This window comes from Hyla sarda, chromosome 4 (assembly GCF_029499605.1).
Source record: "Hyla sarda isolate aHylSar1 chromosome 4, aHylSar1.hap1, whole genome shotgun sequence".
Lineage (NCBI taxonomy): Eukaryota > Metazoa > Chordata > Amphibia > Anura > Hylidae > Hyla > Hyla sarda.
Genome location: NC_079192.1, coordinates 90,838,910 through 90,846,089, shown reverse-complemented (window position 1 = coordinate 90,846,089; position 7,180 = coordinate 90,838,910). Strand labels below are relative to the sequence as shown.

The following is a 7,180-nucleotide window of genomic DNA, read 5'->3' as shown; positions in this document are numbered from 1 at the left end:
GTCTCATCCCAGGTATTGCAGGGGGACCCCCCACGATCAGCTACTTATCCCATAACCCATGGATAGGGGATAAGTTAATTTTTGCCATAGTTCTCCTTTAATTGGCCAGAACACACCCAAAATCGGTCCCAGCCAAATATTGCTTTGTGTCCTGTCATTTCTCCCAGCTGTTCTTTTTCTACCTGCTTGTAAGGCATGCCTACACTCTCTAATTCCTTAAAGTGGTACTCCGCCCCTAGATATCTTATCCCCTACCTTAAAGATAGGACAAAAGATGACTGATCACTGGGACCCCCGCGATCTTCATGCAGCACCCGGCGTTCCAAATAATATATTTAGAACTCTGGGTTCTCGTGGTGCGGGTCGTGACCTCCCGCCACGCCCTTTCCATTTATGTCTATGGGAGGTGGTGTGATGTCACAAGAAGGTGTGGCATGATGTCACTAATCCCACCACAGGAACCAGTGATCTAAACATACTATTTAGAATTTTGGTTGCTGCATGGAGATTGCTGGGGTCCCAGCAGCAGGATCCCCTTGATCAGACATCTTATCCCCTATCCTTTACATAGGGGATAAGATATCTAGAGGCGGAGTACCCCTTTAAGGGACAGTTCATGTACCCAAAAGTTGATCCTTTGCAACCGTATGACCCCTAGCAAGTTCCCTGCATGAGTCCCATTCATCAGAAAAAGGCTTGTGCATGGAACTTGCTGGGTGTTCTACGTTTGCCTCATAAGCTGCACCACCCAGCACCAGTTGCCTCTCTCCGCACCGCATTATGCAGATCGTGTAGGAGAGCAGCTTTGGTCATCCATGTTTTGCTAACTCTATTTTCACACACAGAAATAAATTAATGAGTCGAGCAAGTCAAAGAACAGTTTAAAAAAAGGGGAACTTTATTTATTATTTATTAAAATGTTTGTGTAGGGGATTTTTTGTAACCTCCCATCACTCACAAAGAGCGTACAGTAACTAATACTCAGGACAGGAAAAACCTCCAGAGGGGAGGAAACCTGTAGGGAATCCATGGCTACTGTATGGCCCTTCCTCTGGGCATACTAAAGGAGGTTACCTCTAGAATTTGGGCAAATGTTTCTGTGTATGTGCATGATTCCTAGGCCTGTGCCTTCATCCAACGTCTTGCTGTAGGTCCCGAAATGCTACTCCATGTCCTGGAAATAGTGCATCTAAGATAGGGGACAAAAAAGATAGATTATTTACATGTTTATCATAGAAATACACATGGAACTGCAATAAAGACCTTTTGGACAAAACAATGTAACACTTACCAGTCACAGTCATGTGCATGACTTTGCATTCCCGTGTCCCTACACAGTGTCCAGCACCGGCCCCTCACTGATGAACAGGACCAGTGTTATTTCTGGGGCTATGCCTTCATCCAACGTCTTGCTGTAGGTCCGGAAATGCTACTCCATGTCCTGGAGATAGTGCATCTAAGATAAGAAAAAAAAGATAAATTATTTACATGTTTATCATAGAAATACACATGGAACTGCACTAAAGACCTTTTGGACACAACAATGTAACACTTACCAGTCACAGTCATGTGTATGACTTTGCATTCCCGCGTCCCTACACAGTGTCCAGCACCGGCCCCTCACTGATGGAGAATGAACAGGAGCAGTGTTATTTCTGCTCAGTGCTGCTCTTTGGTGGACAATGGTTATGACATCACATGTGTGACACGCTGTTACCTCCTGGGAGTTCTATTTCAGTAGTGCTGCTCTCTGATTGGCTGAAAATCAAAAAAGCTTTCTAATATATTCTGTATGACTGTTATCTAAGGTTTTTGACAAATTTTATTAAAATGGCGCCACTCCCTGTGGGTGCGTTATATTTGTTTCTCCTAACCAGACATTCTGTATAAGTAATATCATTTGGTGGCCCCAACAGCCTCGGCCCATAGGTTTCTTACATAGATCAATGCTACTCCGGTAGGCTCAATGAGCAGCGCTGGCCGCCGGGACGTCTGACGAGTGACGTCCCTGACGTTGCGGTCTGGAACGAAGGATGTCACTAGTCATACGTCCCAGCAGCCATTGATTTAAAGTGGTCGTGGCTCCTGCTGCCAGTTCAAGATCAGACACCATGGCCCTAGATTGACATACTGCAACACCGATCCCCTGTGGCTGCCTACCTGTTGCAAAACTACAACTCTCAGCCTTCGGCTGTCAGGGCATGCTGGGAGCAGGGGCGGATCCAGAGTCGAGTCTCGGGAGGGGCGCTATTAGAGTATTTTGTGTTGGCGGACAGAAGATTACGGAACTTACAATATTATTAAATGTATCATACAGTCCTAACCTTGTTTAAGACTCTTAGGCCGTGCTCATATGTCAGAATAATAATCATATATACCAATTGCCACAGAATGGGAAAGTGCTAAGGCTCTATAGTGAGGAGAATACGCAGTGATATCAGTGACTACAGGTGACGTCTTATCATTGTGTATTCTCCTCACTATAGAGAAGACGTCACCTGTAATCACTGATATCATTGTGTATTCTCCTCACTATAGAGATCAGTGATTACAGGTGACGTCTTCTCTATAGTGAGGAGAATACACAATGATATCAGTGATTACAGGTGACGTCTTCTCTATAGTCTTTCCTTATCTAATTCAGATGGTACATACCGCCAGGATTTGTTCCAGCTAAATCTTCTCTCTGCAGAACTTGATGCCCAGACGTCTCCTCACTATGCCAATGCATTCTGATCCTCTATATGAAAACAATAATTATTATAATACTGCCAAACACTGTATTCTTTGAATATAATACTGTCACACACCCTCCTAATATAATTCTGACATACTGTACCCCCTGAATATACAACACACTGTACCCTCTGAATATAATACCACCATACACTGTACCCTCTGAATATAATACTACCACACACTGTGCCCTCTAAATTTAATACTACCAAACACTGCACCCTCTGAATATAATACTATCACACGCTGCACCCTCTAAATATAATACTATCACACACTGTACCCACTGAATATAATACTAACACACACTGTGCCCTCTAAATCTAATACTACCACACAGTGCATTCTCTGAATATAACTTGCTGTGCTGTAACTACCCTCTGAGTAAAATACCGTAATGTATTGTGGCCCCTAAAAAACGTACCACCCCAGAAATTCCTCACAATATACACTATACTTCTGAAAGGCAAAACACTCTGTGCCTTCACATATAGTAATAATGCCCCATCTTGTGCCCCTACATATAATATGACCCGTCCTGTTCCCCCACATAATAATGCCCTCTGTGCTGTGCCCCTCACATAGAATGCTCCTGTCATGTGCCCCACACATTTAATGCCCCCTGTGCTGTGCCCTTCACATATAATGCCCCCATTCTTTGCCCCTCACATATAATGCATCCATCATGCGCCCCTCATATATAAAGCCCCCATCATGCGTCCCGCACATATAATGCCCTTATCATGCGCCCCTCACATATAATGCCCCCTGTGCTGTGCCCTTCACATATAAAGCCCCATGTCCTGTCCACTCAGGGGGCATTATATGTGAGGGGCACAGCACAGGGGGCAATATATGTGAGGGGAACAGCACAGGGGGCAATATATGTGAGGGGAACAGCACAGGGGGCAATATATGTGAGGGGCACAGCACAGGGGGCATTATAAGTGTGGGGTACATAACAGGGGGCATTATATCATATAATGCCCCCCTGTGCTGTGCCCCACACATATAATGCCCCCTGTGCTGTGCCCCACACATATAATTTATATTTGTGGCACAGCACAAGGGGCATTATATGTGAGGGGCACAGCACAGGGGGCATTATATGTGAGGGGCACAGCACAGGGGGCATTATATGTGAGGGGCACAGCACAGGGGGGCATTATATCATATAATGCCCCCCTGTGCTGTGCCCCACACATATAATGCCCCCTGTGCTGTGTGCCCCACACATATAATTTATATGTGTTGCACAGCATAGGGGGCATTAGGTGATCGGCACAGCACAGGGGGCATTATATGATATAATGCCCCCCTGTCCTGTGCCCCTCACATATAATGCCCCCTGTGCTGTGCCCCTCACATATAATGTCCCCTGTGTTGTGCCCCTCACATAATGCCCCCTGTGCTGTGCCACACATATAAATTATATGTGTGGGGCACACAGCACAGGGGGCATTATATGTGAAGGGCACAGGACAGGGGGCATTATGTGAGGGGCACAGCACAGGGGGCATTATATGTGAAGGGCACAGGACAGGGGGCATTATGTGAGGGGCACAGCACAGGGGGCATTATATGTGAAGGGCACAGGACAGGGGGCCCCCTGTCATGTGCTCTTCACATATAATGCCCCCTGTGCTTTGCCCTGCAGACCAGGGACGTGCACAGACATTTTGGAGGGCAGGGGCTCAAGTAAAAAAGAGGGCACTTTTCATAATTTAAAAAACGTCTGCCAGACTTAATGGGCAGATGTGCTGCGGCCCAGGGACACAGTGGACTCCCGCCAGGCTTTCTCGACATTCTTAGCCCCCATAAAAGTTGGTGTTTTTGTAAAATCGAGTCAAGAACAGTTTCTATGAAGGTCTGCCATGTGTATATACACTTTGGCTGTGCTGTCAGTCTTATTTACAGAAAAGATATGACAGCTGCCCTATAATATACTGTATTATAGAGGAGATTTATCAAACCTGTGCAGAGAAAGAGCGGTGCAGTCGCCCATAGCAACCAATCAGATCGTTTTGCGGAAGGATTTTCCTCTGCAAAGGTTTTAATAAATCTCCCCCTATATGCCCCCACCTGAGCTCTATATGACAGAACCCAGCACCCATCACCAATCACCCATCACCCATCCCCAATCACCCAGCACTCATCACCCATCCCCAATCACCCAGCACCAATCACCTAGCACCAATCACCCAGCACCCATCCCCAATCACCTAGCACCAATCACCCAGCACCCATCACCCATCCCCAATCACCCAGCACCAATCACCTAGCACCAATAACCCAGCACCCATCACCCAGCACCAATCACCCATCCCCAATCACCCAGCACCAATCACCCAGCACCCATCCCCAATCACCCATCCCCAATCACCCAGCACCCATCCCCAATCACCCAGCACCCATCCCCAATCACCCAGCACCCATCCCCAATCACCCAGCACCCATCCCCAATCACCCAGCACCCATCACCCATCCCCAATCATACAGCACCAATCACCCAGCACCAATCACCCAGCACCAATCACCCAGCACCCATTACCCAGCACCCATCACCAATCACCCAGCACCAATCACCCAGCACCAATCACCCAGCACCAATCACCCAGCACCCATCACCCAGCACCCATCACCAATCACCCAGCACCAATCACCCAGCACCAATCACCCAGCACCAATCACCCAGCACCCATCACCCAGCACCAATCACCCAGCACCCATCACCAATCACCCACCTTACGCAGGAATCTCCACACAGCTCTGGTTCTTACACTGAAGAGATGGACACCACACTAATATATGCTTACAGTCTACAATATACTAGAGTTGGCAAAAAAAATAATTATAAATATACAAAGATGGCGAGGCATAGCACAGCATACAGGATGGAGGCAGGGAAGCTCCGCCTCCATTGCGCACAAGACTGACTTCGCATACTAGCAATGTGGGGCAATACCTAGAAAATGGAAAGACCAATTTTTGTATACTGCACTGTAACCTAGTGTATTGGGTTTAGTGCGAGTAAACAGCCTGTCAGTTTCCCTTTAATTATATACCGTACCTCCCCTTAATTCCCTATATACTGTGCCACCATTCATCTATTAATTCCCTATATACTGTGCCACCATTAATGAACTATATACTGTGCCACCATTCATCTATTAATTCCCTATATAATGTGCCACCATTCATCTATTAATTCCCTATATACTGTGCCACCATTAATGAACTATATACTGTGCCACCATTCATCTATTAATTCCCTATATACTGTGCCACCATTCATCTATTAATTCCCTATATACTGTGCCACCATTCATCTATTAATTCCCTATATACTATGTCACCATTAATGAACTATATACTGTGCCACCATTCATCTATTAATTCCCTATATACTGTGCCACTATTAATTAACTATATACTGTGCCACCATTCATCTATTAATTCCCTATATACTGTGCCACTATTAATGAACTATATACTGTGCCACTATTAATGAACTATATACTGTGCCACCATTCATCTATTAATTCCCTATATACTGTGCGACCATTCATCTATTAATTCCCTATATACTGTGCCACCATTAATGAACTATATACTGTGCCACCATTCATCTATTAATTCCCTATATACTGTGCCAACATTAATGAACTATATACTGTGCCACTATTATTTAACTATACTGTGCCACCACTAAGGGTGCATTCACACGTGCGTATTTTCTGCTGCAGATCTGCTTTAGCAGATTTCTCTTCCCATTGTCAATGAGAAGCAAAATCTGCAGCAAAAATAGGCACACGTGAACGCACCCTAAGGATCTACACACAGTGCCAGCATACATAAAAATATAATGTTCCAATATAATGAAATATATGCTGTGCTTCCATAAATTCCCTATATACTGTGCTTACATTCCTCTATTAATTCCCTAATAATGTGCTTCATACAATAAATACAAGCACATAACATAAAGGCACATACAGTACATAGGTAATATACACACATACAGTGCATAGGTAATATACACACATACAGTGCATAGGTAATATACACACATACAGTGCATAGGTAATATACACACATACAGTACATAGGTAATATACACACATACAGTACATAGGTAATATACACACATACAGTACATAGGTAATATACACACATACAGTACATAGGTAATATACACACATACAGTGCATAGGTAATATACACACATACAGTACATAGGTAATATACACACATACAGTACATAGGTAATATACACACATACAGTACATAGGTAATATACACACACATACAGTGCATAGGTAATATACACACATACAGTGCATAGGTAATATACACACATACAGTGCATAGGTAATATACACACATACAGTGCATAGGTAATATACACACATACAGTGCATAGGTAATATACACACATACAGTG

The 7,180-nt window shown here is 44.6% G+C and overlaps 1 long non-coding RNA gene across 3 annotated transcripts in view; it reads right to left on the bottom strand.

Annotated features, from left to right (window-relative positions):
• Nucleotides 1-889: 889 nt before the first annotated feature.
• Nucleotides 890-7,180, bottom strand: part of LOC130368221 (uncharacterized) — an 18,046-nt gene continuing 11,755 nt past the window's right edge. The window contains exons 2-6 of one of the 3 annotated variants that reach the window (XR_008892374.1): nucleotides 2,656-2,740; nucleotides 1,718-1,758; nucleotides 1,557-1,623; nucleotides 1,292-1,456; nucleotides 890-1,189 (exon numbers count right to left, since the gene is read on the bottom strand). This is a non-coding gene — a long non-coding RNA (uncharacterized LOC130368221). The remainder of the gene's footprint in view (nucleotides 1,190-1,291; nucleotides 1,457-1,556; nucleotides 1,624-1,717; nucleotides 1,759-2,655; nucleotides 2,741-7,180) is intronic. The other 2 variants (XR_008892373.1, XR_008892375.1) reach the window with 2 other exon arrangements.